The following is an 18,338-nucleotide window of genomic DNA, read 5'->3' on the forward strand; positions in this document are numbered from 1 at the left end:
CAAATTGTTTAAAAAAAAAGAAAAAATTCGACGAGTTTGTTTAAAACACGGCTAAATTCATCCAAACTTCAGCGAGTTCATACATATTTAAAATATTTCACACAAAAGAAAAAAACGCTACTAGGCCCGCCGCCGCCTCGCCGCCCGCCGCCTCGCCGCCCGCGGCCCTTGAAGCTCTACATGCCGAGGCGGTTGTAAAACTGCGTGTAGTCGCCGCCGTCGTCGTTGTCGTCGTCATCGCCTCCTCCACGGCCGCCGTCCCTGCTGCACCCCTCCCCAGGTTGGCGCGGCAGGTTGGACGGTCCGGGGGCGTCCTCGTCCTCGTCGCTGTCGAGGATCACCACGCCGTGCTCGTCCTTGCGCCCATGCCTGCGGGCGGCTATCTCCTCCAGGGCTCGGCGCTGCCGGACCATCTGTCGCGTAGGTAGTCGTCCCGCGCCCACTTTAGGGCCTCCTCGTCGGAGAAGCCACGCCGAGCTATGGCCTCGTACTCCGCAGGGAGGCCGGGCTCCGGCTTCGTCCTGACGAGGACGAGGCGTCCAGAGGCGGGGAAGGGGTCGGCGGTGCGGATGCCGGAGCTGCGGGTGCGCTGGCTGACCGGCGTGTCCTGGGGCTCCGGCTTGATGGGGAGGGGGAGGCAAGGGGAGCCGGTCAAGCGGCCGGACGAGGAAGAGGATGCCCCCTGCCTCGGCGTCCAGGAGCTTCCACGCCGGCGAGAGAAGGACGGTGGAGCGGGGTACTCCAGCCTGGGCGTGTTGTCGCCCTCGATGTACTCGAGGACGGACTCCAGCGTGCGGCCGGGCACGCCCCACCATCAGCGGCGGCCTTCGGAGTTGAGCCTCCCGGAGGGCACGGCACCATTGGGGGCCTCGAGCTGCTTGGCGTGGCGGCGACGGAAGTACGGCTCCCATACCGGGCTGTCGGGAACGTACAGTGACCCTTCCCTCGCAGCCTGCGGCAGAGAGGAGCGGATGCGCGCGATCTCCGCGCGCCGCGCCGCCCTGATGGGCGGTGGTGGCACCGGGACCCCGCCGGCGCTGATCCTCCACGCCCCGGGCACCTGCTTGTCCGGCGGGACCGGGTACTCGGCCTCAAAGAGGAGTCGAGCTTTGTCCTCGTGAAGGTGGCGGCGGCCGAAGCCGTTCGCGGCCGCGCCGTCGCCTGGGAAACGCTCGGCCATGGCTATGGAGACGGCGAGGGGAGAGGGAGGACCGGGGAAGGAGCGGCGATGCATTGTCTGTGCATTCACCGGCGCGCTGGGGGCGTCTTATATAATCGGAGGCGTCGCGCGTACGCGTGGCCTCCGTGCGTACGCGTGGCCTCCGTGCGTACGCGTGGCGGCCAAGGGACGCGCGTCGTGCGGTCTTCACTGCGCCGCTCGTGAGGCATCAATGGAGGAGGCTGACCGGCGCGGCAGCGCGGGGCAGCTTTGGCATTGATTTGCCGCGGGAACCGAGGCGATGAGGACGACGATGTGGCGAGAAGAGCCGAGTCGCTGCCAAGGAGGGCCCGTCGGTTTTCACGCCAAAAACGTTTCGGCCGGCGCCCCCAAGCGCCCCCCAGCGCGCCGGGTTCGGTCTGGGTCCACCGGCGCCAAACTCGGTCCGAGCTGGCGAAAAATGATCCTTTGGGGGTGTGACTGAGCCGTTTTTTCGGCGCCGGCGCGAAAAAATCGTCTGGAAAGGCCGTTCTGGGGGCGCGGCTGGAGATGCTCTTAGGCGCACTCACCCTGGGGGATGCACATGGAGCACCTAGGACAAAATGACGTCAGCGCTCCCATATGTATGCTTTTCTCTCACCACATCAAGTGACATGCACATGAGGAAAAAAAAAACAATGGAGTTCATCACGATACTACCTCTCTCTCCTTCTCTCTAGACCGGCCCTTGCACTCTCTGGCAGTATCTTGGCGGAATGGTTTCTCGAAATTGATCTTGGAAGTGAAACCCATGATCTGGAGTTCAAAGTTTGGATCCGGCACCGGCAGCATGCATCTGTGTTTTGCCCTCTCGTTCTCTTCCTTTAGGCATTTCTTTTGAATAGCCTCTCTCTCTCACCCTTCACGTGTTGTCAAGGGCGATGGTTCATGTTGTTGATTTCTTGTAGCGTTCTTCTCATCACTTGTTTGATGCCATATCTCTCGTTTTATTTTTGTCAATAATTTGAACATGTGCATGCTCCATGTCTTGACTACCTATATATTGGCACTGTATTATTACAAATGACGGGTGTATTAAGTATTGGCGCAGATAATCCATGCCCATATGGTGGTGACCGGCGTCGGCGCGCCAGGTCTGCTCCGTGGTGGACATGGGCGTGTGTGCATGGTGCACGGGTGTGCGTGCGTGTATGTGCACCCGACGCGAAAGTGTACGCCCAGTCGATTGGTGCAAGTAGCGGGGAGGTGTGCCTGACGATCTGTTGCAGCCTGGCCGCGCTGATCGCGTCAGAGCGCGACGTGGGGCATGTGGATCATGCACGCACGTAGAGGAGTGGTGAAGCGCGGCGGCATGTGGGCGCCCTCGCGTATAAGACTCCACCCCGTGTACTGTTGGCCGGTATGGGTGTTCAGTTTGAGCTGAAGCAAAATTGCCGTTCGGCGGCCGTCGGTCCCCGATGTGCAGGAAAAGCCATCTAGATTTTTACGTAGCAGACGGAGCAACTTGAGGCACGGCAGAGCTTCCCCTGTATGCGCAGGAATAAATAGCATAAAACTATTACTTTACAGGCTAGGGTTCCAAAAAACTGTGAAATATTTTTTCGCTGATAACTACCAAGTCAGGGGTTGGTTGTTTCAAAAAACCCAAAATGCTCGTCACTAGCAGTTTAAACCGTATTCTGATGGGTCAGACCCACTCGTAAACATTCTGTTTGTTTGACTGTTTTTTTTGACCGTTATCTTACATATGGGACCCACATGTCAGATCCTTCTTCTTCCTCTTATCTTTTTCTTCTCTCCCATCCCCTCCCGACCAAGGCCCGATCTCCACCACCTCCGCCACCCCGCCACACGCCAAGCCAGGGCTGACTCCCGGAAGGAGCGCCGCGCAAAGAGCAGCCGGCACCTAAGAGCACGGGCCGCCACCAACCACGCGCCATGGCCAGGGGGCAGGGACTTCGGCCGCCGCGCCCAGGGGCATGGGCTGCCGCCAGCCGAGCGCCATGGCCAGGGGCTCGGGCCGCCGCGCCCTGGAAAGAGGGAGAGGACGCGCGGAGGGGAGATCATGGCGGCTGCAGGCGCAGCTCGCCGGCAGGTGGAGGCGGCAGCCGGCATGCACGCGGGGAGGGAGCTCTGCAGCGGAGCGCACTGGCGGGCGACGGAGGACGAGAGGGAGCTGTGCGGCGGCGCTGGAAGGGAGCTCCGCGACTATGCGCACCGGACGCCGCGACGGGAGGGAGCTCCGCGGCGAGCACAGCGGCGGGTGCGCTCCTGTGGGATCTTGAGCACGGGAGGAACCCGATGGCTTTTTTCAATTTGTTTGGAGGACATGATTGCTTTTTTAAGTTTGCAGGGACACTGACATATGGGCCCTAGATGTCATTTAACGGTCAAACAAACAGTCAAACAATCAGTTTTTCTACATGCAGGCCCCAACTGTCATAATCACGATCAATAATAAAGCACTGGACAGTTAGAGTTTTTTGAAACAGTCATCCCCTGACTTGGTAGTTATCAGCGAAAAATAAAATTCGGTAGTTTTTTGAAGCCCTAGCCTGTAAAGTACTTCCTCCGTTCCTAAATATAAGTTTTTTTTAGAGATTTCACTACAAACTACATACGGATGTATGTAGACATATTTTAGAATGTAGATTCGCCCATTTTGTTCCGTATGTAGTTCATAGTGGATTCTCTAAAAGGACTTATATTTAAAAACGGAGGGAGTAGTCTATTTACTGGATGCCCAACTCAGTGAGTCACCACTTCTACACAGTGGTGCATAGGTGTTCCAGGATTCTGAATGCACCTTGTCCGATAACGTGCTTGTCCAGTTGAGTTGCAGACTTGCAGTCAGCTTCAGGCTGCACAGTTCGCTCAAGGCAGCAATAATGCACTGCTCAGCTGATGAGGGGAATGAAAGACGCAACTTATTGAGACCAGCTAAAATGATAACCAAGGGAGGCAGGCCGAACATGTTGCCCCCTTGCATCTTGAGTGACCTAAGAATAAGATAGCGGGATTTGCCGGTTTCCACGGAGAAATTCAGCAAGTCTTGAGACTGCTCGCCACTGAGATTGAGTGATATTGCATGTGTTGTCTGAAAGATATGAAGCGTTACAACTCCATCGAGGGAGCCGCGCGGTAGTTTATATTGATGCGTGACCGAAGCCTGGCTTGACGTACAAGGTTATGACAGAAGGAGTTTGGGTAGAATACAAGAGAAGGAAGGAGGTTGAGATTACAACTCTATATTCTAACACCCTCCCTTAATCTCAACTAACCTAAGTTAAGATTATCCTTGAATTCTTCAAATGGTCTTGCTGGTAGTGCTTTTGTAAAACCGTCAGCCACTTGATCCTTAGAAGGAATAAATCGAATCTCAAGTTTCCTTGCCGCAACCCTTTCTCGTACAAAGTGAAAATCAATTTCTATGTGCTTTGTCCTGGCATGAAACACTGGATTTGCAGACAGATATGTTGCTCCCAAATTATCACACCATAAACATGAGATATGATTCTTCTTGATTTCCAATTCCTTAAGAAGTGATTCAACCCAAATGATCTCAGCAGTTGCATTAGCCAAAGACTTGTATTCAGCTTCTGTACTTGAGCGTGACACAGTAGCTTGCTTTCTAGCACTCCAGGAGATAAGATTAGATCCAGAGAACACTGCAAAACCTCCAGTTGATCTTCTGTCATCACTACATCCTGCCCAGTCAGCATCAGAGAATGCACTCACAAGAGAAGAATTAGACCGTTTGAAATGAAGTCCTATTCCCATAGTATGTTTCACATATCTCACAATCCTCTTGACAGCTGACCAATGTGCAGAAGTAGGTGCATGAAGATATTGACAAACCTTGTTGACAGCAAATGAGATATCTGGACGTGTGAGAGTTAAATATTGTAGTGCTCCCACAGTACTCCTATACCTTGTACTCTCCTCCTCTTGAAGTGGCTCACCCTCATATGCTGAGAGACTTTCTGAGGAGGATAAAGGTGTAGACATTGGCTTGCAATTTTTCATCCCCATGCGAGACAGAAGCTCAAGAATATATTTTTCCTGATTTAACACAATACCATCTTGAGTTTTCTTGACTTCAATACCTAAGAAGAAATGCAAATCACCTAGGTCCTTCAAGGCAAACTCTGAACTCAAATCATGCAAAAGAGCATTAGTAGCATTTTGTGAAGAACTTGCAACTATGATATCATCAACATATATAAGCACAAAAATGACTACTCCTGCCTTGTTATAAATAAACAAGGATGTATCAGCCTTGGAAGCAACAAAGCCAAGATATTTTAACTGTGAGCTCAATCTGGAATACCATGCTCTGGGTGCTTGCTTTAGACCATAGAGTGCTTTATCAAGCTTGCAGACATACTGTGGCAATTTCTTACTCTTATACCCAGGTGGTTGTCTCATAAACACTTCCTCTTCCAGAACACCGTGCAGAAACGCATTCTGTACATCTAGCTGCCTTAAACTCCATCCTCTGGATACAGCAATGGCTAACACAAGTCTGATAGTTGCAGCTTTCACAACGGGACTAAAGGTGTCCTCATAGTCAATGCCATAACGTTGCTTAAAGCCCTTTGCAACTAGACATGCCTTATATCTGTCAATGGAGCCATCTGCCTTCTTCTTAATTCTATACACCCATTTGCAATCAATAATATTTTTACCTCTCTGATTTGGTACAAGATGCCAAGTCTTATTCCTCATGAGCGCAGAATACTCCTCATCCATTGCCTTTTTCCATTTAGGATCATCAAGTGCATTCTTCAACGATGTTGGTTCTCCTGAAATACACAACATTCCATATGATATAGTTCCATCTTTCCTAATTTTAGGATTCCGTATACCTTTCTGTAGCCGGGTCATAACACGTGAAGAAACCTCTCGCTGCACCGCTGGTATACTTGCCACAGAAGATCCAGGAGAATCTGCTGATGCAGTGGACTGATTTGTCGTCATATGCGCAGGGGATCCTGTGGCTTCTGGTGTGGCTGCCCCTCCTGCAGGCACTGGCGCAGAGGATCCGCCACCCGACCACGACTGGAGGCGCGCGTGATGCGGAGAGGATCTGGTCCCGCCGCTAGTCCCGTCTGACGCTGGCGCGCGGGGCGAGGGGGATTCGGCCCCGCTGCTGGTCCCGCCTGAAGCTGACGCGGCAGCACGGGAGTGGCCCGCCCTGGATCCAGGACTGGAGCCATCAGGGGCTTGATCCGAGGCGGATGCGGTCGCGTGATCCGAGATCTGCGCGCGTGCAGGGGTGGCAGGCGCCGCCAGATCTTCTTCGTCATCTGTGCCAGCTTCGTCTCCTTCCTCAGCATGAAATATAGGATCAAAACCAGCCATATTTTCGAGATCTTGGTCATTTTGAGCACCGTTTTCTCCAGGGACCTGCACAGGCATAAGAGAAAGACTAGTACCAGCAGGAATATCATCATATTGGTTAGCACAATTGTTGTCGCCCCCATGATCAAAAGACCGAAGATGTGAAGGAAGAAGAAGAATTTCTTTGCGGAGAAGTGCACCAGCATTAGGATGAAGGGATGCAAAGGGAAACACGGACTCATCAAATACAACATCTCTGGATATATACACCCGACCAGTAGGAACATCAAGGCACTTAACCCCTTTATGCATGGGACTATAGCCTAAAAAGACACATCGTTTTGAGCGGAAAGCGAGTTTGCGTGTGTTGTAAGGCCTAAGATTGGGCCAACAGGCACAACCAAAAATACGAAGAGATGTATAGTTGGGTGTGACACCAAGAAGTCGTGTAATGGGTGTTTCAAATTTGATAACTTTACTTGGAAGCAAGTTGATGAGATATGTAGCAGTTAAGAATGCTTCATCCCAAAATTTAAGCGGCATGGAAGCATTTGCTAACAAGGCAAGCCCCATATCAACTATGTGACGGTGCTTTCTTTCAGCGGATCCATTTTGTTGGTGAGCATGAGGACAAGATACATGGTGTGATATGCCAAGCTTTTGAAAGAAAGAATTTAGTTTTTCATACTCACCACCCCAGTCACTTTGCATAGCAATGATTTTAGAGTTCAGTTTGCGTTCAACAAGATTTTGGAAATTGAGGAAAACTTGGAATACATCAGATCGCTTTTTCAACAGATAAATCCAAGTAAATTTACTATAGTCATCAATAAAACTTACATAATAGGAAAATCTACCAACTGAAATAGGAGCTGGCCCCCATACATCTGAAAAGATAAGTTGTAAAGGGGCAGTAGACACACTAGTAGAAATTGGGTAAGGTAATTGATGACTCTTTGCTTGTTGACACGGATCACAAACTGACTCACTACTAGGCTCATAAGAGAGTTTATTTTTGCTAAGAACATATCTAACTATGACTGAAGATGGATGACCTAAACGACTATGCCACCTTGATGTAGATAGCTTGGTGACAATATTTGCTTGTTTATTGGACCATGAAGATGATGATGATGATGATGATATGAGTGGGTAGAGTCCTCCCACGCACCGTCCTCTAAGAATGACTCTCCTTGTTTTCAAGTCCTTAACCAAGAAAAAATAAGGATAGAACTCAATAAGAACATTGTTATCAAGAGTGAATCGATGAACGGAAACAAGATTTTTAGAGGTTTGAGGAACATGCAAGACATTGGTCAAGTGTAAATTTTTCACGGGGGTTTTAACAATTGAACTGCCAATGTGTGTGATATCCATACCAGAACCGCTTGCCGTGCGAATTTGGTCGCCTCCATTGTACTTCTCCCGCATCGTCAACTTGTCAAGTTCACCTGTGATGTGGTTTGTTGCTGCACTGTCGGCGTACCAGTTGGTGTCCACGCCATAGGAGGCTGCATGCGCTTGCTTTTCTTCCTGGTCGTTTTTTTCATAACGCCACCAGCAAACTCGTGCACCTCCTGGATGGTGTCTGTAGCATATCTGACATTCTGGATAGTCATGCTGTTGCTCACGAGCCTGCTGTTGCTGTTGCTGTCGAGGACGGCCTCTGAATCCGCCGCCTCCATTGGAGGAAGACGACTGTCGGTCACCGCGGTCACCACGATCACCACGGCCACGGCCTCTTCCTCCACGCCCGCGAGATCTGCCACGGGACTGGCCACGGCCTCTGTAGACCGCATTAGCGGATGAATAGAACCCGCCTGAAGATGAGTCGCCTAGCATCTCCATCCTTTGATCAAAGGCAGCAATCTGGGCAAAAAGATCGTCGGCTGTGATGATGTTTTTGACAGCGCCGATCGCCGCCACCACGGGGTCGTAGTCGCGGTCCAGTCCGGCCAGAATATAGTCCACCATCTCCGGATCAGATACGGGACGACCTGCAGCAGCTAGTTCATCCCGACTTTTCATCTTCGCCATATACGCCGAGCTTGACATCGAGCCCTTCTTGGTATTGGTGATGGCGATTCTCAGATTAGTAATCCGAGACTGAGATTGTGAGGCGAAGAGATTTGTCACCGTCGTCCAGAGCTCAAAGGTGGAATCTTTCCCAACAACTTGTGCAAGAATTTCTGGAGACATGGAATTGAGAAGGTATGATAGAACCTGCTGATCTTTGGCGATCCAGGGTCCGTATAGGGGATTCGGCTCTAGGGCCGTGGTCTTGTCTGCCTTCGTGATCTCCACCATCTTGGGTGGAGCGGCATCGGTGTTGTCCAGGAGCCCCGTCACCTGCGCGCCTCGCAGGGCTGGGAGGACCTGCGTCTTCCAGAGGATGAAATTACCTCTTGCGAGCTTCTCAGACGGCGGTGATCCAAGGTTGAGGGAGACGCCGGCGGAGGAAGCCATGGAGACGATGATGTGTGGTTTCTAGGGTTTTGGATTGTGGCTAGATGTATGAGAAGAGGTGGCTCTGATTACCATGAAAGATATGAAGCGTTCCAACTCCATCGAGGGAGCCGCGTGGTAGTTTATATTGATGCGTGGCCGAAGCCTGGCTTGACGTACAAGGTTATGACAGAAGGAGTTTGGGTAGAATACAAGAGAAGGAAGGAGGTTGAGATTACAACTCTATATTCTAACATTGTCAAATTGCTGCCTCCCTCGATGAACCCCTTGAGTTACCTCTTTAAGTGTTGGGTTTGTACCTAGCTATGGTTCCGATGACGTCGATTCGGCGCTGTATCTAAATATCACACAGTCTAGTGTGTATTCTCCCTTCTAACAAAAAGAAAGAGAGGATATCTAGCAGCCTCCATTAACGTGAGGAGGCAGGCAACGTCTCGGTTGGTCCCGTGGTCGGAAGGAGGAAGATCAGGCCCCAAGTCGAGTCAACCTGACGCATGAAACCTCAAGCTAAAGACAAATATCCACAGCAAAAACAGAGGAAGCGACAGGCAAATATTCAGAGTTGAGAAAAGAGAGCAAATAGAGGATCGAGTAGAGGAGGCTTAGCTACATGCAAAGTAGAGTTGAGAAAGCAGAGCAAAAGCAGGGCTTGCGACACACAAGTATTCAGAGTTTAGAGAGCAGTGCTACAGGCAAGCACAATTGCATTCTGTATCTATATATGTATCAGTTCTGATTGTCCATCTTTGTCCACTGCCTTCTGCCGTCATCCTTGGCTGATAATTGGAGGCTGGAGGACCTGGGCTCAAGAGACAAAATGAATTGACGGCATATATCATCAAGGGGTCACCGGCATATATATAGACCATGAGTGTGCACTCATCACCACGCTTCAGAAACAGAGCAGACAAGGCACAAGCGCTCCTCAGCTTCTACAGCACTGCACAACCTAGCTACAGTCTGTTCTGGTACCTTCCCAGCCCCTTATGTTAACATTAACCTCAGGTAAGATACTCTACTCCACAACCACAAGCAAGACACATACTAGAAATAAACCTTGAGTTTCAAAGTTTCCTTGGCAACATCCAACGACTCTTATTTGTTTGAAGGATTAACAGAGCTGGATATCGTCCACAGCAACGATGGCACTCGGTGGCGACAAATGACAGAGACAGAAAAGCCACCGAGTCTGGTTAAGCATATGCTCCTGCCGACTACAGACAGCAGGGATGCATAGAGGCAATTGCTACTGTTTATTTATTTATTCAGCCGAACATGTGCATTCAGGACAAACTTATCAGAAGCATTCCATCATCTTCAGGAGAGTAAACCTGACACTGAATGACTCAAAGCAAGCAAACCAAACCACAGTCCCTCCCATCCCGAGTAAGATTAAACCAAGCCCAGGCACCAACCGCTTCTTTCCACTTTCCAAGCGCACATGATGTTTGTTTTGTAGGCCTCGTTTCTGTAGACCAGTTCAGACGAACATGACAGTTGAAAAGCCATTAGCAGTAGGAAACATGTTTTCTAGCTATCCATCCATATACTCCAAACTAAAGCAGCAACTATGATAGGCATCATATTTCCTACCTCTCCAGTAAATTTTAGAGACCAACTACACAGATCTTTCCCTTACAAGATTGATCGGATTGGATTGGTGTGTGATTGTCAAGCAGTCAAGCAATCAGTACCTAGTGTTGACGATCGATCAAGCTGGAGGCGGTGAGAGGTGACGGAGAGGCGGCCGTGGCGGTGGGGTTTGCCTGGCGAGGGCTGGAGTGGAATCGTCGCGTCCTGATCGTGTGATACACCATTAGCTAGGGTTTTTGATGCCGTACATGGAGTACCAGCCGCCATTAGCATGAGGAGGCAGGCAGCATCTCCGTTCACCATTAGTGGACAGAAGGAGAAAGATTGTTTGTTAGGCCCCAAGTCGAGTCGACCTCACGCCTCAAACCACAAGCTATACCGTCTAGAAAACAGAGCAAAAAACAGAGGGAGCTATTACAGGCAAATATTCAGACTTCAGAAAGCAGAGCAAAGCAGAGCTACAGGCAGGCACAATTGCAATCTGTATTGTCCATCTTCTCCACCGCCTTCCGCCTTCTCAAAGCTCGCTGATGACCGAGTCGAGTCCGGGGTCCACAAAGATGAAGTCAGTTTTTTTTTTAGAAAAGGAGGATGACCCCCGGCCTCTGCATCGGGCGATGCATACGGCCACTTTATTAATTATTCTCACAAGACCTTACAAAGTAATACAACAGTAAGACTAAAGCCGCCGTCTAAGCAGCAAACTGTCGCTACACCTATCCAGTTGACGAAGGGGCGCAGATAGCCTGGGCCTAATACCAAACAGACATCGCAGCCAAGCCTAACATCTAAGACCTGAGACCCCAACCTAGCCACTTGCCGGGTCTGGGGCACACACTAGTCCGGCGTGCTCTCAGAGGCCGCCGCCGCCAACTGCCACCGCTCCATCTTCAGAACTGTACTGATGCATCAATCTTGCTCGGTCCAGCTATCGTCGACGCCACCACGGCGCCCAACGTCACCTCCTCCCTGCGCGCAAACAGCTGTACACATCGCGGTCGACACTGATACACCTCAGCGCCATGCTGCCACGTACCACCAGCCAACACAGCTTGAAGCCCTTGGAGGATTTGTCGTGCGTAGCACCTGCCGACCAGGCATGACCAAGCGTAGCACCTGTCGGTCAGGCATGACTTGACATCTCCACCGAAGCTCCATGCAAGACGAAGCCGCTCCACCTCCTGCCTCTGACTTCCAGCGCTGCTCCACGAAACGACGCTCCCAAGAGAGAAAGGACACCGCAGTGCCGCCATCGTCCGGTCTGGAACACCAGATCCTAGGGTTTCCCCCGGAGCAATACGAGTGGGTCGACGGTAGTCACATGACGATGCCTTCATCAAGGTAACGACGTGGAACGCCGTCATCGCCCGCCGTCGGCTCGGTTTTCACCGGCAACTACGTCTCCCCGACTCGCAGCTGGTGCGAGATGACGGATCCCGAGATCCAAACACCCAGCCTCAGGCCGACCACCTCTGACGGAAGAGATGACCACCACCGCCGGCTGCACTGGTCAGAACAGATCTGATCGGAGGTGCCGCCGACGAGACCACCAGGCCCTCCATGCCGCCGTCGCCGATCTGAAGGCAGCATGCACGCCGCCGCAGCCAAGCCGGCCGCCATCAACCGCAGTCGCCGCCGCCGCCCGAAGGGCCATCCGCAACGCCCGCAGCCCTGGCCTCCGCCGCGCCAAGCCGTCGCCGTCCGAGGACGGGCCGGCCTCCCGCCGCCTGCCGCCATCCGCCGCGCCGCAGATCCCAGATCGGTCGCGCCACCACACGCCTTGGGGTCCTCCCCACCCCGAAGACGCGTGAGAGAGGAGATCCCCCGCCACCGCCGTCGGCCCCCGGGCTTAGCCCGGCGGCGTCTTCCGGCGGTGGAGAAGGGAGGGGAGGAGGGAGTTTGTGGTGGCGGCGGCGGCTAGGTTTCTAGCCGCCCGAGTCGCCCCAGGAGGAGGACGACACGGGCGTTCTTTTTTCAATTTGTGTCAAAGATGAAGTCAGTGGAGCATAGAGTTTGCAATGCATGCCCTGCGCCCAAGAGATAGACCGAATTAACGGCAAGATCATCAAGGGATCTCCTCCTCTAGGTAAACTTTACAACTCAGCTACATATATAAACCTCACTTCAGAATACAGAGCATAGAGAGCACAAGCTGCACACTACAGTACATACACTCCGTTCTTCCTTTCCAACCACTACTTGTAACATTAACCTCAATTCAGATACTGCACTCCACAAGCAATCCACATAGAAAAATCGAGTTTCAAAGTTTCCTTAGCGACATCAAGGTTTATTTGTTTCAAGGAATATAACATAGCAGGATATCGTCCACAAACAAGAGAAAAAGAAAGCATGTTTGGTTAAGCATATGCTCCTGCCGTCTACCGCCAGCTGGGATGCATAGGGGCAATTCCTACCGAGGATTTCTGGAGGTATAGGGAGAGTTTAATATGCCGAGCCTTGTATCTCAGGGGCTTGCATCGTTGTTTCGAAAATTAACTTCATGATCATTTCTCAGAGTCTCACTCCAAAAGGCTTTTATGAGGTTTTTTGTAAGCTTCTAGATACGTTTATTTTCGGGACAAGTAATTCCGAACGGAGGGAGTAATTATTTGGTCCAGTAATTGCATCATTTCTTCACAACATCAGAGCATGCTGCAGGTTTTATACTTTTCAAGAATGAGGCCCATGCACGTGTGTCTGCATCAGCAGCATAAGCGAACGCCGATGACAACCGTGCGAGAAGCAGAAGCAGCCGAACTGCCTTGTTCCTTGATGATTCCGTAGTGCACTAGAAGCCTCGTGATGAGCACACCAGCGACGTAGGGTCAGGGTCTTGAAGTATGTCCTGGGTCTTGTATGGACGTGTGCCTTTCCCAGCGCTAGCAGGCGATGCAAGCGAGTGAGGCCCAACAGCCCGAAGATCATGTATGAGAGCAGGGCTAGGACCATGCGATCCAGTATTTCTACCGCCTCCCGAGCTGCAGCCAGTAGTGGCCGACCTGCTTGCCGTCCCCGTCCACGTCTCGGATATCTCTCTCTCTCTCAGGTCGGCGATCTGTTTTCGATGACGAAAGGATATGTTAGATTTTCGGAGTTTTGGGGGGTGAGTTTTGTGTAATGATCAGTAAAAAGAAGTGTGAAAATTCAGTCTGAGAGAGAGAGAGAGAGAGAGAGAGAGAGAGAGAGAGAGAGAAGTTTGTTACATTGTGGAAAATGAGAGGAAGTCCTACGATAAGGTTGCCTATGCCCAAGATGAGAATACGTCCACTGCAAGTGAAGAAAAGAATTTCATGAATACTCCACTAAGCCTCCATACACTATGGCTTTCAGTACATCCCAATCATCCCACTGTTAGCAGCCGAATTCACATCTTCAGAGACTGATAGCAGTACATGAGCATTCAGACAAGTCGGTATGTTGCCCCTCGAGATGATATCTGGTACAGGGAAAAACTTGGTCATCAGATACACGAGAGATTCAAATGACACTAAAAGAAAACACTTGGTCATCAGATGACATAGGCCAACACCCAAGTACCTGTGAAATTGCCATCCTGTGTCATTCTTCATGAAAAGGAACAACATATATTTCTAAATAACACACAGAAGATCCACTTCATGTAAGGAATTATTCAAGATTAATAAAGAAGGAAAAAAGCCATAGTGGAACACTCTGCCACCCGAAGGAAACAGGCTGGTGTCCAGTAAAAAACATTTGTAGTCATACGACAAGCTATACACCAACACGGTAATCCTAGCTAAATGAGGAACGTTTCTGACATAGGAAATGGTGTCTACAACGAGCGTCTACCGACTCTCACCATATGTGGGACCGTGATAGGAATCCTTTTACTTTGTTGGACAACGACACTGTATCATATGCACCACATTGGCGTCGACATATATGAGTACTACTCGGTTTCTTGTTCTCCGCAGACTCTTGTTTAATACGCACTACATATATCCTATGTAGTCTCACCTAAATTCATAATGAAGCAATGAATTTGAGTTGATGTTTTCCCGCTTCAAGAGTTTCCTCATAAAAATCACGGTCTGGTTGGCTCTACAATCTACTCCCTCCGTTCGGAATTACTTGTCGCAAAAATGGATGTATCTAGACATATTTTAGTTCTAGATACATTCATTTTCGAGACAAGTAATTCCGAACGGATAGAGTAAATGACACTAATACTAGCATAAGTTAACGTGCCTCACCTATATTCTACTTGACATATAATAGCATGTAAGGAATTTTAACACGTGGCCAAGGTAACATGTTACACTTATAGTATTAGTGTCATTTAGATAGTAATATATGATAACAAGCAGATATGCATTATGGAACGCATCACCAATCCCATACATTTAGTATTTATGCTAAAATACTCTTTCCTTACGACTTCAATTGAGTGTTACTGTCTTATGCATATTCGGTTTCGCTTACTCAAGGTTATAGTAATGCAATTGATGAGTTATGTGTGCGCAGTTTCCACTTTATTCTGCTAGAGATTAAGCTTGATGGGGGAATAGTAACTGTTTTAGACTCGAGACGTAAAGATCCCAGGATTATGCGAACATGACTGCAATGCTCCCGAAGTAAGTTCAATCGATCATTATCGCACCATATCGGCAACTTTCGTTCATTTGCTGATATCAAGTAATCATTTCCTTTGCCTGGCGGGGTTTGGAAAAACTTCACCGGAATGGTTCCGGGTCTGCAGAGAGAGTTGCGATTTACACACTCCAAAGTAAGTAGTACTAGTTAGTTCCGTGCATCTCTCATTGATTCTAATTTCATCAATACCACTTACCATGCTTGATTATTAGTTTGATTGAACTCTATTTCTCGTAAAATTCTTGTGGCAGGAAGGCGAGAATAATTTATGTGGATACTACGTTTGCGAGTTCATCTAAAACTCGACCTCTCAGCGGGGCTACTCTAACGAACAATATAAAGTACGTAAACAATATTCACAAATTTATTTTATTACCATCAATTGTGTTGAGTTTCATTCATATATATGTATTGACCCCCTTCTTTAAATTAGTTATGGCAGATGCGAGATGAACTCCTACCACATGATCGCATACGAGCAATTCAAGAGGAATTGGCGGGATTCTTTCTTGACCACGTCATACATAAAGACGGAGAATGCCATGTGAAAGTTGACATGGATTTTAGATGTTAGGGATTGTAAGAGATGTTATATTGTATATATGTAGTAGCGTCGGATAGATATATGAAAACTTGTTGTTGACCAATATCGGAGAAAGAGATGTCACTTCTCTCTGTACGTATATGTTCATGACGATCTTGTGTAATTAATGATTCCTTCATTTGCTTACTAGCTAGCGTGTCATGTTCTTTCTATACGTATAGTAACTAGCGTCGACCAAGCCCGGAGAAAGATAGGTCACTTTCTCTCTATTAGCTAGCTAACACAATATGATCAAACCACTAAATTAACCCTCCAAAACACCCTAACCCACCCCCACCCCCCCGTGGCTGCCTTTTGGTCCCAGTTGGTGTTATCAACCGGGACTAAAGGTCCTCCTGCCTAGGCGTCCCGCAGCGGCCACGTGGAGCCCCTTCTGTCCCGGTTCATAAGCAAACCGGGACTAAAGGTTTTGGGTTTTAGTCCTGACCCTTTTGTCCCGGTTTCAGAACCGGGTCTAAAGGCCCTCTGAAACCGGGACTAGTTCCCTGTTTTCTACTAGTGATAACTGAATACTCGTACACAAAATGATCAACATAAAAGAGAACTGAACATTGTCGTGTTTATTTATCTTCATAGTTTGAAAGTTATTTCGTGTTATTTACGATTTTGAAGTGATCCACACATTACAGAATTCCATGAAGAGCTGAGAAACATAAGTCTATTTTTGTGGTCATCATGATGTTGATAAACTCCTATATGCCTCTTTTTCTGAGTAGTATGCTCCAATTTTGGGGTCATCACGTGTATTGCGGCTTCAATCATGTTCAGTAGCTCTCTCTACACGTTTGGAAATCGATCGTGCATAGCAAGATAGAAAATCTATTTTTAATTAAGATGTCCACAAAAAAACATTCAGTTGTGAATATTTGAATAACAGAGCAAGATATGCACCCTTGCCTTCTCCCTGAAGAAATGATGCCCGTTGTGAATTAGGTCAATCTCGAACACCATATTTACTATTTAGTAGACCAATAACATGCCCTTATCATATTTGTGTATCCTTACTATTTTTTTATTAAAGAAAGGATACAAGTATGATGGTGGAGAGCTTAGAATCTATTCTGTGTGCACGTATTCATCCAGTGTTGCGCTCACTCTTTTTCCATAGAGGCTCAACCAGGAGAAGCACCTGCGACTGTCACTTATGAACATACCTGTTCATGCATATCAGAGGCAACACTCACCCTGCTTCAACAAAGTGATCATACATGGGCTTTTTCTAGATGAAAGGAAGGTAGTGAAAGAGACGATGGCATAGGAAGTTAAGGACACACTTCTAATTTGTAAAATATACATTAGGGATCTCTCTTACAATTTCACGTTAAAAAAAGAGACATGATAGTGAAAGCAACGGGAGAAAGAATTGGTAGTTGCTATTATATCGATTAATATCCATCATGTTTGACATGCACTTCTAAATTAGAAGAATGACCGATGTATACATGTTTTTAAGTCCCGTGGCAACGCACGGGCATTCAACTAGTAGTAAGTAAAATATGAACTCTTGCCAAATGAGGATGCATAAACACAACACTATATTTCTCTTGCAATGCCAAAATTCTCAGTGGTTCCTAGAGTTTAGAAAGCTCAGAAATAATATGCATTCATCCATTCCAAGAGTTTCTATGAAAAAAAAGAACAAGCATCTACTTGCAACCTCACATTTGAGCACTTAGATTGAGCACACATGTTCTGAACCAGAAAAGCCAAGTACTCAAGTAAGGTCACCACGCACCTGGGGAGCATGATCTCAGGGAGAAGGCGTTTGAAATTAGCCCCATACAACACCATTAGGTAGAGCGAGAAGGCGAGAGCATCCAGGTTGATTTCTTCCGCCTCCCCTTTCCTCTAGCCACCACCTGGCCCTAGAGAGGAGGCCATGAAGCCGAGGGCATATCCCTCTCCGCGGGGGCAGGAGAGCAAGGAAAAGGAGAGGGGCGGCACGAGGAGGAGCGGAACCCATCGCCGCCGCCAACGCAGATTTAGCCTACTACGTCCCGTGCCACCGCCGCCGCTCGACGGAGGAAAGGGACACCTGCGCCGCCGATGCAGGCCAAGCCCGTTGCGTCCCGCGGTGCTGACGCTGCTGGAGGGATGAGAGCGACCCCGGCGGCGTCCTGTAGCGGCAGCGAGGAGAGAAGAGGTAGGGGGAGGCAGGTGGAATCGATCCGCCTGCTGCGGGCGGGTGGGTGATCCGCGTGCTGCGGGCGGGGCCGCGGAACCCTAGTAGGATTGGCAGACCATGACATCTGCTTGGCAGAACATTTCATCTCAGTCGTTGATCTAATTGGCAGACCATTAACGTGATGTAGACGGTGGGATGTATTTAAGTTAATTTGATCTTAGGGTCCTGCTTATCCAGTGTACACTTTGTGGTGTGGGTTTAGAACAAATTAAGTTTGCTCTTTTAATAGTAGTATAGATTTGTACGATTGATTGCAGTTCAATTCAGTTTGTATCGTTTGCTCGTCGTAGTTGTAATTCTGTTGCTCATGCTCTTGCTGCAATTGGAGCTAATGGCAATGATCCCCACCGCCTTTGTTTGGCGGAGGTGCC

Source organism: Triticum aestivum, chromosome 7B, assembly GCF_018294505.1.
Source record: "Triticum aestivum cultivar Chinese Spring chromosome 7B, IWGSC CS RefSeq v2.1, whole genome shotgun sequence".
NCBI classification, from domain to species: Eukaryota; Viridiplantae; Streptophyta; class Magnoliopsida; order Poales; family Poaceae; genus Triticum; species Triticum aestivum.